Genomic DNA, 26,475 nt, shown 5'->3' with positions numbered 1-26,475 from the left:
GGTAGAACCCTGTGTAAACAAGCTGGGGTCGCTCAGCTCTTCAATTCTCCAATGCAAGAAGCTTCTGCCGCTTTCTGAAACAGGGAAATTTGGCTCTGGCCATTAGATAGAACAATTTTAATGCTTTTGTTGTACAGTTCTGGCATCCACCCTTTCCACGTATTGTCTAAAAGAGCATTAACTAGCTGCATGGGAGTTATGAAACTAGTCAGCTAACATTCAAAGCAAACATTTTAGCAGCACACCCCCACAGTTTTCAGAGGCTGAACTTTTGTTTCAGCTGTGATGTTATACAATCCTATTTCCATGGCAAACTTACAGATCCCCACTTGTCAAAATTCATGGTTTATTTAGCAAAACTGTCGAGGCACATATGTGCCATATGCATTCTTCCATTCTTTACAGCTTTGTGAAACAGCAATTTCCTCCTGCAATTAAGTCTCTTGCTTGGACTTCAATAGATGTATTTGGCATGGAAAGGGAGTCTGGCTTGGATTCCTATCACTACAAAGAGCACTGGTCAAAACCCCCAACATGTTCTCCTACTGTTTCATCTTCTATCACAGCCTTTCAAACAGCCTCTGTTTTATTTGACATTCCTTTCCCCAGCTCGTTATTTGTCCAGTTTTCAGAAGGTGCTCCTTCCCTGAAGGAAACTGTCCCTGCTGCTTGAACACACCTTCATAGCTAATGTTGTGAGGTCTGTCTACCCGTGAGCCTCAAAGGTCTGTGTCTGCTAAGTGTCATAACTTCTTCACACAGCCCAGGGTGAACACATGGGCAGTCTGAGGACAAAACGGATACCTGCTTTATCTTCACACAACCCAGGGTGAACACATGGGCAGTCTGAGGACAAAACAGATACCTGCTTTTCCCAGCAGGGAGATGTGGTGGGCAGGAAGGTCTGGGGTGATGGAAAACAGCAACAAACAATGGAAATTCGTGTGCCGAAGCCTTCGACTCCAGTTCGTTATGACCTGGGAATCTGGTCACAGCATAGAAAACTTCCTGGGGCACTGGTTTGTATTGCTGAGGAAAAAATAATTTAAAAGGACATTTTTTTTCAGTGTGGAGAAAAAAAATCTTCCTCCTGCATTGTTGTACTCCTCTTTCTTTCTCCTCATCTCCACCCCACACTGCACACCCCTAGGTTTTGTTGCTTAGTCCCAGCATAGATGCATCCCACCGCAGCCTCAGCACTCATACCTTTGCTCCAAGCTGACTGTCAGGCTGGTGTCCCCCTCAACACTGTGCTCCCATCCATGCCCCTTGAATTCTCCCACTCTGCTCTCTCAGCTCCTGACCTAGTACCATCTTGGTAACTCTCTTCCATGTTGGTGCTCCTCTCTCTTCCATTTTCTTCACATTCTTCAGCGTTAATTATATTTCTAACCATCTCTGCCCTCCAGGCTCAAATGTGTCTTGCTTCCTTCTCACACCATGCCCTAAGACAAGCTGGTGTTGCCAAAATATGGCAAATACAGGCAAAGTTTCCCATCCCAGCTCCTGTATCAGTGGCACAGGGCAACATGGTGCCATGGATCCCCTTGAGGCTGCTCAGTGCAAACAGAGACTAGCCTCTCACAGGAGACTGTGCAGTTCTGTAAAGGATGATGTAGAACTGTTTATCTGGAGGATTATTATCAGACTTGACTGTATCAAGTGAGCCCAAGCAAAAACCTAGCAAAAAAGCAAGGTGTAGAACTCAGGAGCCCCAGCTCTAACTGAGTACAATGAGCAGTGAGCTGTTTCTCCCTTAGCTGATTATTCCTCCACCCCCGACATTAACTTGATGCATGCGATCAAGCCATGACTTAACTATCAGCAGCTCAGAGCACAGCCACAGCAGAGTCAGGATGAATTTTGATGCCTGAAGAATAGAAGCAAAATCCCTTTCTCACCCTTGCCCATGTGGTGGGGAAGCAGTTGTGCACTGTGGTGAAGCCATTCATATTGGAAAAGGAAGGGGAGAGAGGAGTAACATGGGGAGGGGGCTGAGCCTGGATTGCAGGGGGGGTCACTGGGCCAGAGCTGGAGGAGGGCAGCTGGGAGCTTGCATGGGGATGCATATGTCATTTTAATTTTCACCCAGTAAATCACCACAGCACAGCCACCTTCTTCCCTGCACCACAACAAGCCCCACTCAGTCCTTGCCCTTCCCAATTTTATAGAGTAGAATAGACCAGGTTGGAAGAGACCTTTGAGATCATTGAGTCCAACCTATCATCCAACACCATCTAATCAACTAAACCGTGGCACCAAGCACCCCCTCAAGTCTCCTCCCAAACACCTCCAGTGATGGTGACTCCACCACCTCCCCAGGCAGCCCATTCCAATGGACAATCACTCTCTCTATGAAGAATTTCTTCCTCACCTCCAGCCTAAACCTCCCCTGGTGCAGCTTGAGACTGTGTCCTCTTGTTCTGGTGCTGGTTGCCTGGGAGAAGAGACCAACCCCCTCCTGGCTACAACCTTCCTTCAGGTAGTTGTGGAGTGCCAAGAGACACAAGAGGGACAGCTGGGATGGGAAGAGGGGCTGGCAGGGAACCCTGGCCAACTGGACTTTCTTCTTTTTCTTGTCTTTTTTTTTTTAAGAGAAACTCTTACCTAGCTATGGTGAGAGCGTGCAGGAAACATGCTAGGAGAGAAGCCCCAGGAGGAGAATTTGAAGCCCTAGTCAGTCAGTCCCTATTATTGCATATAAACATCTCACTCACATATTGAAGCGATGAGTGACAGAGTACCACCACACTGCCAGCTCAGGGAGCATTGAGATTAGGCTCCTGGACCTAGGAAGAGAGGGAGGAGCTGCTCAATTTGCTGGGCTGATGTACAGGAAAATGAAGAGACCTGTCTGAATTAGACAGACTGCAGCTTTTTGCTGCACCACAGATAACAATCAAGGTGGGTTATATTTTAAAGTAGTCTATTTCAGGACCAGCAGTTCTTCATGTAGTGTCTTTAAACCTTCCATATGCCAGTAGTATACACAGTGACCTTCAAGCAGCCGAAGTTTTGCATCCTTTTCAAGGCTTAAATTGTTTTCTCTAGTTTGCTTGGTTCATTTTGGTTTTGGAGAGAGAGGAGTGAAGGAAAAGAACCAAATGTTAGTAAGCTTATTTGGAAGTGACTGAAATGTACAGTTGTGAAGGTCACTGGTGACAGAAAGGCTTCCTGAAAGGGCAAACTTACAGCATTTCAGTAATTTGCCTTTTCTTTGAGGCTGTTAACAACCCTTTCCTTCAGCTGAAATTCCTCTGTCCCCACTCTTTCCTGTAAAGCTGTACAAGGTAAGTGTAGCTATTGTGGTAGTGGCTGGATGAAATCTCTCATTTGACACAGCTGAAGCTTGATCCACTTACTAGTAATAAATACTGAAGGATAAGCAGAAGGTAATTTGGATCGAAACCAGGGGTATTTGCCAAGTGAAGTTCCTTGGTTTGTCCCAGAATAAATCAAAGGGCCTTCTGAGATGGCTGTCAGAGGTTCAGAATTAGACATAGCCTTTTAGTGAAATCAGCATAGAGTTTCTAATAGATTTCCCCTTGCCTTAGAAGGTCTGACAGCAGCACCGAGGACACAGTCAGTAACAATAGTCCCATTCTTCCATCACCTCTCTCTAGGGGAACAGGCATATTTATTATTCCATTTTCCACCAGTGCCAGCATCCTCATTCCTCATACCTCACCCTCCTCCTTTGTTTCTAGCATTATATGTCACCTAGAGAAGTGTATAGCTTGAACAGTGTTTCATCTCTCTGCCTAGGTTTTCTGCTCTGCCTGCCTGGTTTTAGATGACCAGAAACTTAAAGCTACATTAGTACCTCACAGGGCTTAGACAGAGATTGCTTGAATTATTCATACAAAAACACTGTCTAATTCATTCTTGATTTAATTTATTCCTCCTCTTGCTAAATGTAGGAAAAATGCATGTATTCTATAACCAGTCTTAATAAGTAGCTCAAGCTACCCCCTCTGATCGTGACTGCTTGAGTATCAGACGTTTTTCCTTGGGAATTACTAATAGGTTACATGCACTTGGCCTGAGCCTTCATCACTCTGCCCTACACATATGACAAAGGGCTACATGCAGATATAATGGCTTTATTCCCTGTGGTTTTATGCACATGTGTGAATCCAGTGCCTGGAAGGATGCTCCAAATTTATGAGCAGTCTGTTCATCCATTCTTTCAAAGGCAGCACTTTGCTACCAGCACCATAACCTGAGAACCAGAATTGTCCCCTCTGCCTCTTTCCTTAGTCTTTTGTACACACAGCCACCACAGCAGTCATTTCACTCACAGAAGCCTCTCTCCAGATAATGCATTGCTCCTTCTCACTTACCTTTCTTTAGTTTATTCCTGTCACATGGAGAGTAACTGGAAATGCATGCACTGAAATGTGTATGAGGGCCAGGTTTAACAGCCCTATTTATGTCAAAGTTCCTGTGAGTGACCACCCTCCTGTACAGCAGAGGTTGGCAAACTTGCTAGAGCATCATGCCAAGTTTTCAGTTTCCTTACTAAATGAGCTCTTGTACCTACAGGTTATCAAAACACCACCAATCACTGTGCTAGCCATGAAAGTCTTCCCTTCCTGAAGCATTCACTATTTATATACCCAAGGCCAGGAGAGAGGACACAGCCTGCTGAAGTCTGAGAGGTGAAAACAGATGTGGTACACAATTGAATACGTACCCAAGTAATAACTGACTGCATGGTGAACTGGGATTGTTTACTCCAGAGAAGAGGTAGCTGAGGGGAGACATCATTGCTCTCTACAGCTGCTGGAGAGCAGGCTGAAGTGAAGTGGGCATCTGTCTCTTCTCTTTACTATCAGGACACAGGAGAAGAGAAAATGGCCTGAAACTGTGCCAGGGGAGATTCAGGCTGGATATTAGGAAAGGTTTCTTTACTGAAAGAGTGGTCAGGCATTGGAACAGGATGCCAGAGGAGGTGGTGGAGTCACCATTCATGGAGATGCTCAAGAAATGTGTGGACATGGCATTAGGGACATGGTTTAACAGCCATGGTGGTGTTAGGTAGATGGTTGGACTCGCTGATCTTAGAGGTCTTTTCCAACCAAAGCAATCCTATGATTCTCCGAAGGTAGTTAACCTCAACAAGGAATATTTGCCTTATTTCTCTTTTTAACCCTCCTTTTCTTAAAGCAGACATTGATTTGTGTTAGCAGGACACAAGTACATAGGTAAAGTGACCAAGAAAATGATGCAACAATGGCAATTACATGTTGGCATCCACAAAGTTGTGAAAGTGAAAGTATCAGGATGCTGAATCAACCATAGATAGCAGAGCTCATAGTTACCAGCAGTTACCACAGGTAGCTTATGATATATATTTATTTAACTAGCACATATGTAGCAGCAGCACCACTTACAACAGGTTAAAGTAACTAACTGAAGGGATGCTGAATGTGCAGACATTTGCTATTATCATAGCCGTGTGCACCTGCAAACAACTAGCTTAAGATTTATGGGTGTTCACTACATGAATTTAGCAGAAATCATCGTTTGCTACTCTCTTATTTTCATGGATACCTGGGCTTTTCAGAGGGTATTTTGGGTGGGGTTTTTTCCCCCTACAGCTTAAAAATGTGTTTTCCCAGTAGGCTTTTTGGAAAAATGGCTTTCCTTTGGCTGCTGTGGATACAAAAAACGCTTCAGTGCCTCTTGGGAATCTTTTGTGCTCTTCAAGGTAACAAAGTCAGAGGAAGGAGTTAAAAACCAGAGGTGTCACAAGAAGAAATAGATTTTAGAGTCCTTCTACTGGAACATAGCATCATCCCAGTGGAAGTCATTAGACTTTTTTTCTCCATATATAATGGAGGACTACTGTGGCTAAAAACCTTTCAGAGCCATGGTCAGGGACATCATAAAACCCAGCAGCTCAGGATATTGTTCCAAACTGTAATTCCTTAGCAAGGAGATTACACAGGTCAGCTGCTGTGCAAACCCTGTTTATGGTCATTGAACTTCAGGTCAAATGTATTCCTAGGAAATTAATTTTCACTGGAAATACAAGTGCTGGTGAACAAAACCCCGAAGCAGTTATGACCTATCACACCTGCAGAAAGCTAAATGTGCTGGTTTCAAATATTAGTGACCAGAAATCACCAGAGATAAATCAGCAAAATATTTTCCACACGTTTCTTGTCCAAGTACCTGCTGTACCTCTCTTGTTCTCAGCTCTTTGTGATGGAAAGTGACATCATGTCAATCTTTGCCACACAAGTACATTATTGTACTATTGCCTTGCTAGAGATTAGGAAACTTATTCAAAGGCTGTTGTTAAACATTGTCCTTAAATAAATACTGAACGTTGACTGAAAGATCACAGTTAGTATCATAGCACCAGTCAGGGTTGGAAGGGACCACAGGGATCATCTAGTTCCAACCCCCCTGCCATGGGCAGGGACACCCCACACTAGATCAGCCTGGCCAGAGCCTCATCCAGCCTGCTCTTAAACACCTCTAGGGATGGCACCCCCACCACCTCCCTGGGGCCTTTCCAGCCCTTAGTCTCCACTTTTCAAAGTATCTATTTATTCTGATGTGATTTTAGCCTCTTTAAAAATTTCATTTATTTATTAAAAATATAGTCATTTGTATCCTTTCCTCCCCCCCCCCCCCCGGCCCAATCATTGCTTGGGAACTGGAAGAGCAATGGGCAAAGGGTTGTGTGTGAACTGCAGGATTGTATCCCCTCCCTACGTCCTGCTGTAGCTTAGCCTTGTCCTCGTGTGCAGCTCAGTGTGAGAGGTAGGTATCGCCCCTGAGAGTCAGGTGTCAGGCCAGGCTGGGAGTGCTGCAGAGGTATCACAGGGTGATGACATTTTTCTTCATTTCTGTGACCTTTGAGGAGTTAATTCAATGCTGTATGCCTCAGTTTCTTCGTCTGTAGCAAGTGCGTGGTTACTGACCTCATCGGTTTGCTGTTCATCGATAACTGAAAAGCACATTGTGCTCCCCAGACAGAAAATAGAGATGATTTAGAAGATTTAACTGAAATATTCAGAGAATCTTTTAGAGGTTTTAAATCCTCTCCTCCATCCATTAGGAACATCTACTCCAGCCCGCACATACCACCCCCTAAAGCATCGCTCTCTCTTCTCAGGAAAACCACAACTTTAAGTACCTCGATCAGATACTGTGTTCAGCAAACATCGAGAGTGAAATCCTACCCCTGCCAAAGAGAGCGACTAGGGTTTTGTTTCCAATATAGACTTTGAGTCTCCAGACAATAGAATGGTGCTTCTACCCTTTGGGATCATATTCCAATGGCTTATGGCCCTTCCATCTAAAAATGTTTCATTTGGAGATGGCATTCCCCAGAGGAGTCTGCCCATCATGAGATTTGTTTTGAGCCCTCTCCTCTGCCTTGTAACTGAACATTAAATGTGTTCAGAAATACTTTTAGTAACGTCTTGTGGCTGCTGATCTCGGTGAAAAACAATTACAGAACCATAGTAGTAGCCATTATAGCATATTGCCTTTCCAAACATCTTGGTTTATACACAGGAAAGAGCTCAAAGCAATTAAAACAACCTGACTATTCTCACTGAAAGAACTGTTGGAGTGTTTTTCAAAGGCTGGTACTGAGAAAGTAAAGGCAATGGAAAAGTGGGGGACAAAACCCAAATTTATTAGGGGATATATAAGGTATATATATACCTTCTGTGCAGTTCTTAAGTAGAGGAAAATAGATAGCAAGTGTTCCACTCTTATTAAAAGAAAACAAAGCCTGGGTGCAAGGTTTTGCTTCCAGTAAGGCAATACTGACTTCAGTGCAGGAAGCACTATAGAAATGTAATTTTTTTCCCCCTTCCAAACAACTGGATGCAATTTCATCTGCAAGGGGTGTGGATCTGGGGGAAGGAAAGAAACCTTCAGACATTATTACTTTAATCTCCTCAAATGATCCTGGATTTTAGTGGCGACAGGCGATTGACATTGCAATGTTTTAGTCAACTGTGTGGTTATGCTGAGAGAAGTCCAGTCAGCCATGGCTGCGCTGCTGCGGTGAGCAGAGCTTCAGCGAATCTTGTTCCCCATTAACAAGCTGAGCTAACACAACCTGTGTCTCCACACAGGAAATGTGAATTTGCAACAACATGGCACTAACATCTACCTCAAGCCACAGAAATTTTACCTCAGCTAGTCTGAATGCACATGGGGAAAAACTGTTCCTGCACCTTCAAGGTTTCTTTCTTGAAGTAGGTCCAGCCTTCCTGGACCCCTTTTGGTTTTAAGGGCTGTTTCCCAAGGTACCTTCTGAATTAGTGCCTTAAATAAGCCAAAGTCTGCTGCACCAAGGCTTCCAGCTCCTCTTGTTTGTTACCCATACTGTGTGCATTAGTGTACATGCACAGCAGCTGGGCTGCTGGTTTCACCCCTGACTCCTGCTTACCACCCTCAGATTCCTGTCTGGAGAGACTGGTTTCAGCCTCTTCATCCTTCAAATCTAGTTTAAAGCCCTGTCAATGAGCACTGCTAATTCCCTTCCTAAAACCTTTCTCCCCCAGTGGGATAGGCTATTCCTATCTGTTGCCAACTCACATGCCAAGATCTTTCTCCCCCTCTGGGACAGATGTATTCCATCTGTTACTAGCAGACCTGGTGCTATAGAAAGTTCCCCAAGATCAAAACCCCCAAAATCCTGTTGGTGGCACGAACAGAAGATGGATCATTCTCGTGGAGGAAGCTCAAGGCAATGCAGAAAGGAAGTTGCTCATGCTGCCTCAACAGGAGACCTCATCTACTCTCTCTTCCTGCCTGCATCCCTGAGGTGTTCTCAGCCCAAAGTGTCAAAGTCGTGGTTTTTAGCTCAGTACAGCTGTCCCAGCTGGTATGGCTTCACGATTGATGGTTCTCATTTGATGGAGGCTAGCAAATGGTAAATTTCAGGTTGCAGTCATGTACCTGAGTCTCTTAATCAATGAAAGTAGCGTGGACAATTTAGTTCAGCAAACCCTAAAACATGCTTGATTCAGATGGATTTTGCTGCTGTATTTTAAATCATCCAACATAAAATGCACCTCTTGTGTCTAACTGCATGTCTCAGCCCCTTTGAATCCAGCAGTAGGTCTCAAGAAAGTTTTGCTGATGCTGTGATTTTGAAGCTGAGCGTGACTCTGCCTCCTGCCCCAATTATCAGCCAGTTTCTTTAATAATTCAAACTCCTTGCTAAAATCCTGACCTTAGAGAGTAATAAAAATGATCCTTTATAGGCTTTCCAAGTCAGGCCGATTAAACACAGATTTGGCACTGGCAACCTGAGAAACTTCAGTAACGTTATTCATTTAGCTAACAGTTACCTCCCCTGCTGACGCACTCCCAATTAATGCCAAGAAAGGCATCTGATCCGGTGGAAGGGGACCGCTTGTTCCATGCTCTCTCTTGCCTTGGATTCAGTCCCAGTGTAATGATAACATCACAGTGTTTTACTGGAGAGTTTTAATTATCTGATGGCGCTGGGCAGCAGCCTGTCCAGCTCACAAGCGCTTCCGAGGCCTCGGCTGACGGCAGGTGTTTCGGAGGAGCGTGTTGGTCCGCTCCACTGAGAGCACCTACGGGAAGAAAGGCTCCTTCAGTGTGGCAGCAGGTGATTAATTTATGCCCTGCAGCAGGAAGATGCCCAAGCTGAAGTGTTTTATAATTACAGCTGATGGTCTTACTCATATCAGCGTGTCAGCTTTTCCAGACCTAGGCTCTTCTGCAACCAAGCAGCACCAGCTTAGCTTCAATCTGCCTGCAAGCCTCTGTGGTTCAAGTGATGCATCCGTACACAAGACAGCAGATTTAAAATTAGGGGTTTGTTACGCTAGTGTTTGTGGATTCCAGCTGAATCACTGCAAACTGAATTTAAACCAGTTTACTAGAGTTCATGCCTAAAATTAGTGGGAGTGTGCTGAGCCGGTTTGGAAGTTCTCTGCGAGGGTGGTGCTGGCTGAGTGTGTCGTGCTCTGAGGCCACCGGGGAGGAGAGCCATGCTGGGGGTGAGGGGACACCTCTGACCACCTCTATCCAGCTACCTCTTGCTGCCAGCAGATCCCGAGGAGCAGATGTCATATGGGGATGACTCCAGGAGGAGGAAATGGGGTCCCAGGGGGAGGTGACACAGGGGGGTCCTCAGCAGAGAGAAGGGCCAAGGCAGAGGCTGTGGGCCATGTGGAGGCTCCCACATGGCAGCGATGGCTGGAGGTTTGTGACTCCTGGCAATGGCAGGGGGGTGTCCTGCCATCTACAGACCTTCAAGGAGGGTGGGTATCCTGCAGCAGGTAGGGACAGAGAGCTATGCCCAGGGAGGCATCCCAGACCCATGGACACACCAAGAGGAAGCAGAGGGAGATGGCAGGGGAAGACCTCCCCTCCCCACATCTCCCAGTCTAGCCTGCTGCCCAGTGCTTGGGCGGGCTCATAGACTGTTGCCCCACACAGACATGATCAGGAAGTCCTGCTACTGAGGGGAAGGGGATTTAGCTGTTGCCATGGACAGCTTTGGCTTTTATGAACAAAGGACTCACTCTGAGAACTGACAATGGCTTTGGAGACACCTAACTGCCACCTCTTAGTACCTTCAAGGAGATCATGCAGAGGATGGAGTCAGGCAGCATTGCAGAGCAGGAGGGCAAGAGGCAAAAGGCACAGGTTGAAATGACAACGTTTCAGGCTGGGTATAGGCAGGAAGTGTCTCCCTGTGAGAGAGGCAGTGGAGCAGATCACCCTGAGAGGTTATGCCATTTCCATGCTTGGAAAGTTTCAAGTCCCAGCTAGCCCAAGCCCTGAGCAGCCCAGTCTGCCCCAGGAGCTAGCCCTGTTTTGGACTGGGAGGTGAGCTGAAATGATGCCATCATACTGTGATAATCACTAAGTGTTTTTAAACAGAGACAACTTTGTTGTACTCGGCCCTTAGTCTGATAAAGTCTTGGCAGAAGAGCCAAGATCTACCATCCTTTTCTAATCAGGTGTCGCTTGTGCTAAGATTTAAGGGAATACTCTGCTTTAAACATGAGCCTTAGTACCCTCTCCTAAAATACTGAATTTGGTATGTACTCTATTTTTAGTCACATGCTGTATGTCACAGAGCAGACATTTTTCTTTCCCAACTTTTATTTACATATATGTTTTCTTCTCCCCCCCCCCCCCAGTAAATTAGTCACTAATTTAATCATCTTTAACATCCATAAGCTCACCCACACCACCTTTCATATGAGCATGAGATAAAGATTATTATTTGCTGAACTGGGGTATAATTAAACATCCTGATTTCAAATTATGTCCATTGATTACAGCAGGGGATCCCATGGGCTCCTACAGTTCAGGGAGATAACATTTTCATTCATTTGAAGTGTTTCAGAATCGTTGACACTTGTCTTTAACTTTGCTAAGGGGGCTGGCTTACATCAAACCAGTAATACACTCCACTGAAACAAAATAGTTTGGTTTGCTTTGCTTTGTTCCCCCCCCCCTTATGGCCATATTGGCAAGTTTCACAGTTGAGCAGTATGACAAATACCATATGTTCACCTTCAGGCCACTGTTATTTGCTGGTAACTGCATTTCCTGCTGCTGTAGTTGCTCTGTGAAATTAAGAGTGACTCTGACACTTCTCCTTTATTACCTTATGTCATCCTAAATATATAGGCGAATTTCTAGAGCCAGTGCTCCATGAAATGGATAAAAATGTGTGTGGAGTCGTATTTGGGACTGGTAAAACACAAGCAAAGTTTGAGTTCTCAACAGAAATGAAAAACATTCCGACTGGAAAGTTGCCTGCAAAAAAATCCAATACCTTTCTGCCTCCATTCATTCATTTCAGCCCTTATTGTTTACAAATCTAATGAAATGCTAGAATGGAGCTCCATTTCAGTATGAAATGACTCAAGGGAATGGAGTAAATGTCCAGCCTCATGAACAATATATGACAAAGCTATTGAGCACATCCTTTGATTAGTACATCCAGTGGCTTGTAACTTTGCTTTTGAATAAACAGAGGTTGTCAGACTGATGCAGCAGAGGAGTTTGATGTGAATATTCATGCAAACATGCCTGTCCTCACTGCAGCACAATTTGATGGGGATTTTTTCTCTGCATTGCTCTGATTAATTGACTTTCTTAATTAGTTTTTGACCGTTTCTGTTTAAAGTTTCCAAGAAAGAGGGCATAAAAGAACAAGTGGCCAAATCTTTGTTCTCCACAGAACAGAAGAGCTGTCAACAGGAGAGGGGCGTTCGACAGATCTGAGTCCCGGTTCTCTCAGGATCACTGAAGAAAGGCTGACTATGTACAAGATTGCAGCGTTCAAGGGATGCTTGCTGTTATGAATCTAGTCATCTCTTAACAAATTTGTGCAGACCAGCCAGAGTAAACTTTTCCTAACTTCTAGGCTAGTCCTGGGCCAGAGTTTCATTTCTGGCTCCACTGCCTGTAGAGAAGATTTTGCTGGTCCAGAGCATTAGCTTCCTATTCTCTTCTGATTGGGACATCTTCCTCAATGCTTTGGGCTGTCTCTTCCTCCTCATGCTTACACCCTCCACCAGCTGCAGCAACCCACTGGGGGTCCTCACCTGCAGATATGAAGCAGCTCTCTAGTTGGCAGTTGTACTGGAAGTCTATAAAATCAGGGACTGATCCAGATTTGCTTATTTACATGTCTAAGAGTGCCTCAGTCTCAACAGGAATACCTGGGCACCTGATCCTGTTGCCAGACTCAGAAGGAATTTTCAGTGCTTGCCTAATGCATTTGCTTACCTAAAAACATAGAATCATAGAATTGCTAAGGTTGGAAGGGACCTCAAGGATCACCCAGTTCCAACCCCCCTGCCATGTGTGTTTTCACATAGAAAACATAGGTAACAGATGTTTTCCAGCTGATAAAGCTGAAACCTTGTGAGACTGAGGTGTCAAAAGAAGAGATGTTGGAACAAGCAGCTTTATTAAACAGCATATTTAGAACACTTGGCTCCTCCAAGTATCATATGGAAACACAAGAACAAAACGATTTGTGTTGTTAACAAAATACACAATGTTATTTTAACAGCACAACTTAGGGTGGCAAATTTCAGTCCCCTCTCTAACAAAGCTCTGTGGTAACTGTGGAAACTATAAACAAGCTTTTCTAGTATCAGTATTGAGTAATAAGATGAAAAAATGATTATGTGAAGTCATTAGAAGCCAATAGGAAGATAAAGATACACAACACTCACAGCATAGAAGCTGTAAAAGGAAGTGGTGTTTTCAATCTGCTGGCAATTTATTGTAGGTGCCAGCACAGTCTAAAGCAAAGTCTGAAATAATTTGCACTTTTATAAACTACTTTTGCCAAAATGGCTGAAGTGTAAGGGGCTGTTGAGGAAATTAAGTAATCATGAGGTAAGAAAAGTATGATCATAACTGGCAAACCATAAAAAAAGCAAAGAATCTCAGTAAATACCCAAGTGTCATGCTGTCAAAAGGCCAGCCAAGTGATGACTGCAGAGCTGCACTATGACTGCTGTCAAATACTCTTCAAATGACAGAAGAGCTCACCTGAAGTGCAATAGACTGTGAAAAACACCGAGCAAAGGGACCTAACAAAGCTGGGTAAACTGGCAGCGGGGTGACAGATGGAAGATGGCAACAAAGCAGTACCATGGACAGCACTGCTCGCTTCCAAATGAACAATAACCCCCAACCACTTGGAGGGGCAAAGGACCTGAAAAGACCAGTTCTTTATCTGCAGTGACGGTTCAAGTGTGACTGGGTGTCTAAATGGGGATATAAGTCATCATAAAAATGATACTACATTGTATATGTAGCATTCTTTATTACACATGTAGAGGATCTTAAGACATACTATGTGGGTGCATGGGTGGGAGTGCACAAGCACATCAGAGTCCATATATGTACCGAGATAAAACACTCCCTTATCTACAGAGATGAATTTGTAGGAGCTGTAATATTCAATAAGACAGTCCTCTGATTTAGATTTTCCGTGCAGTGTTGTGAAGTTATCCCTCTGAAGTGCCAATGCTTTGAGCAATCTGCACATGCACACGTGCCCACGGGAGCGTGCACATAGAGTATGCACATGGATAACAAAGGTTTCCCCCTCTCTCACTGCCTTTTGTAGTGACATTTTACCTGTTTATAATAACATTTTACCTGTTTATAGATTTCTTACAGGAATTATGAGAAGCAATCAAAAATGTCCACAGAAATATAAACAGAGTGGACAGGGACCCTGTTCCAGGGAGGAGATGAAGAGAAGCATGAAATATTTGTGAAATCATGGTAGAGAGGAAGGCAATCAGGTGGTGGGGGGAAGGCAAATCAGGTGGTGAGGAGATATTAGATGCAGCAAAAAACTTGAAACACACAGCGGTACTCTCCCATTTAGCACTGAAATACCAACCCACAGAACTTAATGCCATACAAGTGCTGAGCCCAGGAGCTTAGTGAGGTTCTCCAAGCAGTTAGCCAGTTGTATCAGTAACAAAACTATGCATCAAATAGAAAGCAATGAATGAGCAGATGCAGAGACAATGGGGCTAAATTATTTCCTTTAGCAGCAAGGCTTTCTGTGCTGCTGCTTCAGTAGTTTGAGGCACGAGAAAATATGGGCAACAGTGTGATCTGGCAAGGCAGTGCCACAGATCCCAATTCCTTGTGTTCCTGTAACTGAAGACAATATCAGTAACTTTGATGACTGTATTTCCACTTTGCTATACCCCAAAAAGTGCTCCTTCAGATTCCAGTAAAACTCAACACCTATTGATCCAATAAAGAGTGTTCCAGTGTCCTGCTGAGCTCTGTAGAGGATGGTCTCTTGCACGAGGCAACAGTCATGAATCATGGACAAAATTGAGTGCAGGTAGGAATCCCAGTAAACAGAAAAGACAAACATTCTGTTGTCATATTGCTTTTGAACACAGTTGTAATTCCTCAAATGTCCCAAGCAGGTGCTCACAAGCAGATGATCTCTCATTTATAACACTCAAGTATGAAAATAAATCAACTCTCTTTAAATGTCTAGCATGCTCAGGAGCCACAGCTGCAGGAATGGAGGAGAGGTCTACTCTGGCTCGAGCGCCCGATATAAGCAAATTTATCAGTCTGATTTTGCATGTTAGAACTGTAAGTCTAGCTGGATGACTTAGGGATCATTACCTCTGCTCAGCATGCCTTATTTAGTGAGTAGATGCCCCTTCTGTGTGCAGTCCTTAGGGTCATGTATGCCTGCCAGTGACAGTTTTCCTTCTGGTACCGTGGGCCGGTGACTGAAGTGCTTGAAAGAGGAGCTGGCTCCTTTGGCAACCCATGGCTTACGTTTTTGCACTGGGACTGTTAGCTTTTCTCCCACCTTCCACTGCTGAAATTGCTGGGAAGTTTTGACTCCACAGCTGGTGAAAATCAGTGGCCTGTGACAGGAGAAAGAAATTGTGATTACCTTCATCTAACAAGACACTCTTGGGTGTTTCTGTTGGTTCATTTTGGGGGTTGGTTGGTTAGTTGGTTGGGGGTTTTGGGGTTTTGTTTGGTTTTTCATTTCTGTAGGAAATAGGCAATCCCCTCAGGGAAAACTAGAATCAGAAATGAAGTTTAGACACCAAAATCAGTCAGCCTACACATCATGGATCCATAACAAAGCAGGTTGCATTGGGACTTGGAGGTCATGGGACTTGCTGGTTTGTCCTTTTCTTCCTCCTCCTGCCCCTACCACCCTAGCTCTACCAGGTGCCTCTGACCCTTCCCAGGCTGCTGCCAGGACCTAGAAGATAAGCCCTGAAGTATCTTGGGCATATTTGTTCACCTTTGGTAGCATGTTCAGCATCTCCCTATATCTGTACTCAAGTTCCCTTTACAAAGGTAGCCCTGATACCTTTGCATCCCAGACCCATAACAGTAATTGAGTAAGCCCCACAACGATAAAAGGATCTGGTAGCTTCGGGACCAAGTCAGAGCAACCACAAGTGCCAATGTATGCAAGGTTGGAGTCAGGACATCCTCATTCCCTCTCTTGTCCTCCAGGACACAACAAGTAGAACTCTGCCTGTGAACAACTCCTAATTATAAGAACTGGAATAGACCAGATCCTAATAATAGCCATGTGGTTCATTCATGCAGTATTTAGTTTTCTTTCCTTACTGGAATGAAGCTTCTTTTGCATATGCAGAGATTAAATTTAAAGGGCTCATGTAGTTCCTGAATTGTAGTTCCCAACATGTTCTGGAGCAGCTGTGGTGCAATCACCTGAGACTGCCCCAGAGGAGGAGCAGAGTGAGCTCAGCCAGTGCCTCACATTGATTTCTGTTCTGCTCTTTTTGCCTTATTTATTCTGGGCCTTAGCAATAAAGTCCAAACACTGAAAAAGATTGCCTGTAAAACGTGTTGCCAAATAGATTAAATCAATCACCCAATGGCAGCTCTGTACAGGTTCATTACAGCACTGAAGTGGGAACCAGGCTAATTTGCTCTCCATTTGTGTAAGGACTACTTTATATTCTCTGGGAGATCCTTAACGTTCTGTTATTTCAGCTTTCTGTGTTTGAATATGTATCTTAACACTGCCTTACAATTCTGTTCCTAATCCCCACAGTGTGCTAATTGCCATGCTACTTGCCTTTTTGGTGGCTATTTTGATCAAAAATCAGCAGTAGATCTTTTTATTTGCAGACCAAAAGAGAAACAGAACACTCTCTGCTGCTGTAAAATCATTTTCTCTTGCTTCCTTTTTTCGCTCTCTCCTTTTCTCCCAGCAGCAGTAAGCTCTTGAGCATGGCCCTTGTTGCTCACCATCAGAATAACACATTGCTTCCACTGGGATTATTCATCACAGGCTATCACTTCAAATAGTGTTTGGAAGGTGAGCCAGGTGATTTTATTTCCTGTAGGTGGTCAGAATTCTCCCCCTCACATGAGTAAATATGTTTTCAGGAAAACACTCTGAATTGTTAATTTCTGGCGTGCAAGCCTCAGACAACCTGCCAGGGTTTAGTTGTTTAGGTGGGTTGGATTGGTTGATGGGTTGGACACGATGATCTTGAAGGTCTCTTCCAACCTGCTTTATTCTATGTATTCTAACCTGAGTTGAGCAAGCTAGACAAGCAGCATGAGACATTGCTCTTCTCCTTACTCTTGGATCACAGTATCACAGTATCACAGTATCATTTAGGTTGGAAAGGACCTCGAGGATCATCGAGTCCAACCTATCAACACAGATCCTATGACTAGACCATGGCACCAAGTGCCACGTCCAATCTCCCCTTGAACGCCTTCAGGGTCGATGACTCAACCACCTCCCTGGGCAACCCGTTCCAATGCCGAATGACTCGCTCGGTGAAGAACTTCCTCCTCACCTCGAGTCTGAACCTCCCCTGGCACAGCTTGAGACTGTGTCCTCTTGTTCTGGTGCTGGTTGCCTGGGAGAAGAGGCCAACCCCCTCCTGGCTACAACCACCCTTCAGGTAGTTGTAGAGGGCAATGAGGTCACCCCTGAGCCTCCTCTTCTGCAGGCTAAACAACCCCAGCTCCCTCAGCCTCTCCTCACAGGGCTGTGTTCAAGGCCTCTCCCCAGCCTTGTTGCCCTTCTCTGGACACGCTCAAGTGTTTCGATGTCCTTCTTAAACTGAGGGGCCCAGAACTGGACACAGGACTCAAGGTGCGGCCTAACCAAAGCAGAGTACAGGGGCACTATGACCTCCCTGCTCCTGCTGGCCACACTATTCCTAATGCAGAATCAGAATCCATTCCTGAAGGAAAGTGGCTCTGGCAGGCAGACTGCCTGTCCATGGAGAGCTCTCTCGAGTGTTTGACCTTTTTTGTCACCCAGAGATGCCAAACAGTGGGTTTCAGCTACGCTGGTGTTCCTATTTAGGGTTGTTAACCACTGCAATGGATGTGCTGGACAAAAGGCATTACAATGGCATACACCAAGAGGCAAAAAGACTTCTTTTGGATCGTTTGAGTTTATGAATGACAGTGGGCAATTTCTTCCCTTGCAACTTTCCTCCATCTTTCTTAATAGTTGTGCTACTTAGTAGTGTATCATACAATCAGTAAGGAAAAGACCTCAAAGATCATCAAGTCCAACCTGTCACCCAACACCTCATGGCTAACTAAACCATGGCACCAAGTGCCACGTTCAATCCCCTCTTGAACACCTCCAGGGACGGTGACTCCACCACCTCCCTGGGCAGCACATTCCAATGGCTAATGACTCTCTCTGGGAAGAACTTTCTCCTCACCTTGAGCCTAAACCTCCCCTGGCACAGTTTGAGACTGTGTTCTCTTGTTCTGGTGCTGGTTGCCTGGGAGAAGAGACCAACCCCCTCCTGGCTACAACCTCCCTTCAGGTAGTTGCAGCCAGCAATAACATGCTGCACTGAACATGATTTACTCTTTTTGTCTCTCAGGGCAATTTGTAATTCATAGAGGGTAGGGAACAGCTGGAAGGCAAGGCAGTGATCCTGAAATTTGCTGAGACTAGAGTCAATGATGTTTTTATGGTCACCTAAGTTTCCTGGGAGTGTTTTGTGTTATGTTAAGTGATTGTTATGCACTGATAAGCATGTTTAATGAGTGTAGCCACTGCCCTCTGATAAACTATGGGAACAAATTTGAATGCTTATTAACATATATAAATATATGAATTAACCACATGTGAACGTTGTAAAGAGTACTGCAGGGTACAAAACCATCACTGTGGCTTACCCTGCTGTTTGCACCTGGGTTTATCACTTGTCAGGAAGACCAGTCTAAGTGAAATTAGAGAAATTGCTTCTTTCTACTAAGGGAAATGGTATTAATATAAATCCCATTTAAATGCTCATACCTGTGGGCAGTTTCTTTCCTGTCAGGAATAGCACTGAGAAGATATGGAGAGAAATAACTGCACAAATGAGTGTACTAGTGAGAGGAGAGATAAGGAGGGCCCTCTGTGCTAGCAGCAAGCTGAACCAAGTGGAAGTGTCACCTTGCTTTATTTCAGAAAAGGCTGGAGTCCTGGGGAACAGTGAGCTGCACATGGTCTTTCCAAGGCTGCTATTTCCTTAATACCATCTCATTTTTCTATAGCAGCATGCACATTACAGTACTGTAACAGTTTCTTGTTGCCATAAGCTGAAGTACAGTCTCTTCTGGGCAAAGGAATATTTTTCTTCTGAGAAAATGCAGCAGGTAAGAGAGTTTTAATCATAACATGCAAAATAAATCAAAAGGAGTCAATTTGAAAAGCAGCTTTTGATCCAGTATAGCTTTCCCCCAGTAGATTTGATCAGATAACTGGTTGAATTAATTGGTACTTGGTGTGGGAAGAGATGCTAAATACTTCTGCCTGTCAATTCATCCAGATATACAGAATCATCTAAAAAAGCACACGCAGTAACTGGTGGCAATGAATTCTGAAACAGCTGACAATTATGAATAATGCAGTAAGGTAAAAAAGATATTGTGGTTGAGAGGTAGCTCACAGGTTGTTCTGCTAGCATCTTCTTTAAATACAAAGTATTGTTCATAAAGGCAACTTTTCATATGAGTTTCTCTAAATTAGACAGTGAACTGTGAAGGTAAGCTGACAGAAAAGCAGTGCCACACCTGAAACCTTTACATATAAAACCAACCTGAGGCCTGGAATGAAAGTTCTGATGACATGACATGTCTGCAGTTGAAAAACAAATATTATTTCTTTCCTGACTCTGTGTGCAACAGAAACAGATTTCCACTGATTGGGAAGCAGGGATGTTTTAAAGGATGCTCCTGCAAAGACTCTCTCATTTGGTACAAAACCAACCCAAGTCCAGTAGGAAGGGTTTCAATGACCTCAGTGGACTCCTATGAGGAGATACTTTCACTTTCCCTATCTTAAGCACATAACTTGGTAGTGTAGGTGATTCCAATATTCCCTGATACTTAACCCAACACATTACTCTCTCTTGTTTGGGTGCAGTTTTGCACTGATTTCCAGAGCTACGATCACCCTGCCATATAAGAGAGGACCTGGTTTCAAACCCAGTCCAAGTGACAGGAACAGAGTCTATGTGCATACTGTGAAGCTGCAGCCTCCTGCAGATCAGGGCTACCACACAGACAGCTGTTTGGAGAAATCCAGACCGGATCTGGGGGCTCAGGGAACAATTAAGCTGTGTGGACTGTCAGTAATCAAGCTTGCACCCTGGCCTTGTTTTATTTAGGACTATAGAGGCACTCAGTGTGATACTTCCAACAAACAGGAACAGCTTGTAAAAGGATAAGAAAACCAGAACGATTTCTGAGTAAATAATCTGATCTAGGGAATGATGTAAACCAGCAGCAGAGGCACTTTCATACAGGGTGAAATCATTAACGTTATGTAAGAGCGGAAAGCCTTGTCGAAACGCTGGTGCATTTCTAGCAGGACACGGATCATGCTCTTACTGATATTTAGCATCCTTTTCCTCCTGAAGCTGAGGCCACTTGAGAAGCTCTAAGTAAATTGTATTTAGTCTGCAATATTTTGATGTTAACTGAACTGAAAAGGGCTCTCCTGAGGAGCTCCTTAATGAACAAAAAACCCGGACCAAGCTTAAATTTGGAAGGAGTGATTGTAGGTGGCATTTTGACCTGACTCTGTGTCACAGAGCGAGATCGAAAGTGTGACCCAAGGAAAAAACACAATGAAGCTGGCTGGGAGTGTTTCTGCTTAATCCACCGGTCTAAAAGGCAGATGCTGCTTTTGGTGCTCAAGGGCTGTAACCATGAGCAGTGCAAAGGAGGAGAGGGGTGGAAAGGGGAGTGCCTTTCGGCCCAGCACTCGAGAGTCTGACATAAACTGTCGTTCGCTGATTTTCAGTCTGAGCTTTCTTTCCACAGGTTGTTTTCCTGAGAAATAATTAAAGGAGATGTCCTCATAATACAGTTTCTATTTCCTGATACAAAAAATCTTCACTGCTCCTGGTCTAAATGGTAAGCATTAGCTACTTAATGCCAGCAGATTTCCCCATGAAGTGTAGTTTTCAAAAGCATGGTAGAGATGCCTCATTACCCAAATGAACTATTTCACAGAGATGGAAAAGCACACGACTGCCACAGAGTGTACAGCCAAGGGCAGCACTACCTTGAAAAGCTTTCAAGAAAGTCACATCTAATGTGCACTGTGCAGAGTTCAAGTAACAAATAATGGCCTTCATTAGAAGAATCCAGAGTACACTGCTCCATCACTGGTGAAGACCCAGCTGAACGCCGGCTAGAATAAATGGTGGTTATTTTGTTTCCTTCCCAGCACCAAAGCATTTTGTCTTCTAGGCCTCAGAGTCTGATCTCCACAACACAGGAGAAAGAAGGTGTTAGCTTAAAAAAGATGTGGTTCATTCCCTGCACCCAGGAAATCGATGTTGGGTCTCATCCTTCCTTACAACCACCCCAACAGCCCTTTGGCTCCATGCCATGCTTTGTGATGTGTAGTGCTGCTCTCTGTCTAACAGGGCATGGCTCGTTGTGCCTTAGCAGAAGAGCTGGGCAGGGAACTGAATCAGCAAAAGGTGTTTCCTACACAATTATAAATCAATACCCTTTAGATAATGCTGGTCAATATTATTTTTCAAGTGCAGTTTTAATCCCCTCAGCACATCAGTAACAGTGACTCTTTTGGCTCTTCCATATGTCCTCTAACCTCTTTATTTTTTGAGACCCTTAAATCAAGAGCTCATAGAATCATTTAGATTGGAGAGGACCTTTAAGATCATAAATTCCAACCAGGTCTGAGTGCCAGGGAGGCTTTTTGTTCAAATCCTTTCTTAATATATCTGAGTGAAAGCTGTGTAAACTAAAGAGAACACAACCTGATGGGAAATGTAGGGCAGTGTTTATCTTAATGTAATTTTCAGTCAGTGGAACTACAGTTTCATTTCAGGGAAACAGAGAGGCTGTTATTTTGGAGAGCAACAAATTTAGGCAAATGGCAACTGCAGATGCTCTTCTGCAGATTCAGACATCTCCAAGTAACAAGCTAAGGCTCTGTGTGTGAATATTATTCTCTCTTCAAAGGAGTCGCTGTGGTTAGCTGCAAAGTATCTCTTGGGTACTTTGATTTCATTTGTTTCAGAACACAAAGCAGGTATATTTAGCTAATCCTCTAAAATTCATCTCTATTATCTTCTTTCATTAGCCTCTCTAAAATGCATTTTTGCTGTTATATTTTAAAGAGGATTAATCTTTCCTAATATAAATCACAGTAGTCTCTTCAGTTATGGTACATCTTAAGGTCTGCAGTGTTCAAGCTATTTAAACATTGATTTATGTTGCCTAAATTATTCTGTTAAAGCTGCAGAGAGAGTAAGACTGACATTAGGATTGTTTTATTGCCTGGTATGTTGGACACTGATCTTGCTGAGGACCTGGTTCTTTCTTGGTTACTGCCCAACATTTCAGCCTCTCCTTATCTTTTCCTTACAATTTCAGGAAAGAGTGATGGGTGGAAAACCATAGGAAACCACTGGATTGTTACCAATATTTATTTGACAACAAAAACAGCAGACAAAACCCCACAACACAAAAAGACAACAAACAAAAGAGCACATGGACTTTCTGTATGCCATGGATACCTGGAAATGTTAGTGAGCCCTATTCTGCCTTCCCAGAACCTGAGCACAAGCTCTCGCCTGAGCGTATCCGAAATCCTGAGGCGTCTTTCCTCCATGCTCTCATTCTGCTACAAGCATTAACCTACTATTTTTTTCCCCTCCTCATCTGATTTGAAATACATGGGACACTCTCACTTCCAGAAAAGACTACTATGGTGACTCTGCAGAAGGTAGAATTGGGTATGGTCTGTGAAACTCTTGGTAGAGCTGTCCTCCCTTTCACAGGTGCCCTGTTTACTCTGAGACACAGCCTGCACTCGGAGAGAGTGATGGAGGCGTGGCACAGAAAATGGCAAACGAAACAGTGAGTCTGTGTGGCCTGGGGCGCAATGAGGACATGTATGTTTTGCTTTGGATGAAGGTTTTAAAGTCATTGCAAGTGGCTTGCCTATAATTCCTTGGATTTATTAGAAGAGTTGGCTTTAAGAGGTGGGTGTGGTTCCAGCATGAGCGAGGAATTCAGTCACAGTTTAGCCACTGATGTGCTGGGTGATCTCTCACTAGTCATATGCCAAGACTTGCAGAAATAACCTGGAGTCTGAGGTGTCCCAGTTTAGAGCCACACTCTGCATGAGGATGTTTCAACATTTCATTTAATGATATGTTATTTTTTCTTTACTTTTCATTTATTTAGAAGGCACATTTGCACACACTGCCTGTTCGTTTGGGGTGACAACAAGCTGATTCCTTTGGGACAAGGCAAGTGCATCTTACCCAAGGATAAGAAGGTGCTTTTAGAAATTATGTTCTTTACTTACCTATATATTGCCTGTGATGGACACAGCAGTGCTAATAATGTAAAGCTTTGGCACATGCTCTGGGGGCACTTAGCTCAGGTTCATATGAACTTGCTATAAAGCTGTGAAAGCAGAAAATCAGGTGTTCCTGTCTTTCAAGCCTACAGGCAAACATTTGCACATCAATTTGCATTTTGAACCCATGCATATTTCAAACTGGTTCACAGTGCATTGAGAGTGGAGGCAGATATGAGAGGTATCTTAAGGACAGCTTCTCAGTGTGCCAGTTGGGTGCTCTTCCAATGAGATTGCTCCCGAGTACCCATTTGACTGTGTTTTGCTGGCAGGAGCAGGGGAAGGACGAGCATCACAAACCCTTCATCTCACATGCTTGGGTTAGCCATTACTGGGCATCCCCAGAGATGAATACCAAGGAGAACAATGGGTATGTAACCATTACACCTGTGAGCCTTTGCCAGCCTCACATTCCTACCTGCTCTCCAAGGGAAATGATTCGCTCTGGAACGTGCTAGCACAGCTGGGTCAGGGCAGCATAACAGCAGTCGCTGAGGGCATGCCACCTGAACCTCAGCAAATGGAGAGCTTCAGCTTTGCTGTCCTCTAGGATGTCTGTTCAAGAAACTTTGGTGGAAAGTCCAGTCAAACAGGCAGTGACTATGTTTTTGTTTCAAGAGAGAAAAGGAGAGTGCTTTGGCAAGGCCCTCACACAGGATTGTTTGTTGGAGCCAGCTCACCTAAACTGCCACAAATTGTCTCCTTGTGAATAATTGCTGCCTGAAGAGGGGCTGCAGCATTTCACAATGGGTGAAATTCCCAGAGTCAGAGAGCCCTCAGCTGGAGGTGGGGATCACACATTTGTGTGATTTTCAGTAGCTAAAAGTGCAACATTTAACAGTATTGCCTTTCCCCCGTGAAGGTTTCAATATTTGATCTTTCAAGGCACCCTAAAATGGCTATTTCAGGGGTGTAAACATCTATTTTAACCCCCCACCCCTCACCCTTAGACCTTCTATTTACTCTTAAAGATCAGAAAATGATGCAAAGGTGTGCTGCCCTTGTCCAAATCTCCTGGACTATGATGCAAACAGAAACAATGAAATCTCTGCTTTAGGCTTCTGCAGCTTTAAGGAAAATCTTTTCCAAGGAGCAGCAATTGCTGAGATTATTGCATTTTTTTGAGCAGTCTTTAGAGAGCTTATAGAGAGCAATGTTTCAGAAGTGCTGACTGAAAACAATACACCATTTCACTTGTTTACTGGTTTGTATCCTTGGCTTTTCTAGTGCTGCTTCTAATTTGCACAGCATGATGGGGTTTGAGACTTCAATTATAACACCAATTCGAGTAACAGCTTTCTCTCCTTGACTGGCCATAATGCTGGAAACAGGGAAACCTGTTTTTCCCTTAACCTCAAGAAAATTGATGTCTTTGTTTTTTAGATAGAAACTCAATATACACAATGCATATTTACAATTGAAACAACCAAAAAGAAGGCCTAGCTCAGAGCAGTGCAATACTTAGGCACTTGCATGTGTTCACATTTAAACACAAATATTTGTGTATTACATTAATAAAGGAGAAGGTATTTCCCTTGGTTTATCAGTCTGGTCTTGATAATGGAAGTCACAGCATGGCAGTCAATATGTGCCTGAGACCCCTTCAGAGAAAACAGCTTTTTCACTCTCATCCCTGCCAACCTTTCCAACTTTCCTTTTCTCCTCCCCACTCCCCCCCTTGTTTTAATACAGGCCCTGAAAGCACAACTTATCAGCAGAGAGCAGACATGACCCTACCTTTCCCCTGGACATGCAGAGCAAATCCAAACCAGTTATCCCAAGAACAAACCCAAAGCATTATTACTCAGCTTGAGTTGTCACTTCTCTGGTGGATGGTGGAAATGGAAGATCTCAGCTGAATCCAGCTTGGCTCCATTGCACTGAGCAAAGTCATTGATCTGCCAATTGATGAACGTCAGGCAGGTCCTTTTAACAACCTGTTCAACTCAACATGTTCACTCTCAAGCATTTGTTGTCACCCTCCAGTGGAAACACACAAAAATAAATAGGATATGGCCACCAATGTCAGTAAGTCATGGGCTGTTACAAGCTATGGGCTCCTAACTGCTGGGGCAGTGGTTGTCTCAGACGAGGTTATTTGCGGTACAAGGTCACCATCACAAAAGCTGAGGTTGTGGTGTTTACTGATGGCATAAGCCACCCACCCAAGGCTGTTATTGACTAGCATGGGAATGTCAGGCTCTGAGATGCACACTCTAAGTTCAGCATTAGTTTAGATTTAGGTCAGAAGAGTTACAGCAGGGTCTCCTGTAGCAAGCCCTTGTTCACGGGGCATTTGTGCTTGGCTGAGGATAAAAATTGTAGTCAGTATTTACGGAGTACAGGTGACGATTCCAGCTGCCATGATCATTTCTTGCCAAGAGCAGGCTAAGATGAGGAGCTCCCATCTACATGTACACAAATGAATGTGAAAGATGAGTCTGTCAGGAATAGCTGCTATTTCTGAGCTAAGAATTGGACAGACTAAAAATGCAGTGGATTGCCTCCAGCATATGAATGCATCTGGGTTTGGTTTTGTTTTGCTTTTCTCTACCTCTGTTTCAGAATTTGCCAAGCCCTAAATGAATTGTACTTCACCAGGCTCTTTCAGCAGGATGTGATGCTTATGCACCCTCTGCCCTTGCTGCAGTCAAGTCAGAAGGCTTTCAAAACAGCCTGGGAGGCACAGCCTGCCATCTTGGTGTTCAGCAAGTGCTGCCATTTCCTTTTATGACCTTGATGCAAAGATTGAACTCCACCCAACCTTATTGATTGGCTTATTGATTGACTGGCCTTATTCTCGGTGCTTGGCCAGAGCCACTAGTGTTTTACTGTGTTTTTAGGAAATAAAGCAGGCAAGGCTTCCTTCTGGAGGCTGTCAGCAACACCTCTGGTGCTCCTGGGAGGCCATGCACAGCGCTGCACATGGAGAGTGCCATCTGCTGTCCCTTTGTCCTCCCGGTACACAGATGTGAGTGCCCTGCAGCCAAGTGACAATCTCGTGAACAATTCCCAAGCCCTGCGTTTCTAAAAGTGGTTACAAGAAGTCT

Source organism: Melanerpes formicivorus, unplaced genomic scaffold, assembly GCF_026170545.1.
Source record: "Melanerpes formicivorus ecotype bairdi unplaced genomic scaffold, bMelFor1.0.p_v2 SCAF_70, whole genome shotgun sequence".
NCBI classification, from domain to species: Eukaryota; Metazoa; Chordata; class Aves; order Piciformes; family Picidae; genus Melanerpes; species Melanerpes formicivorus.
The sequence above is the reverse complement of the archived record's forward strand: the minus strand, read 5'-3'. Positions refer to the sequence as shown.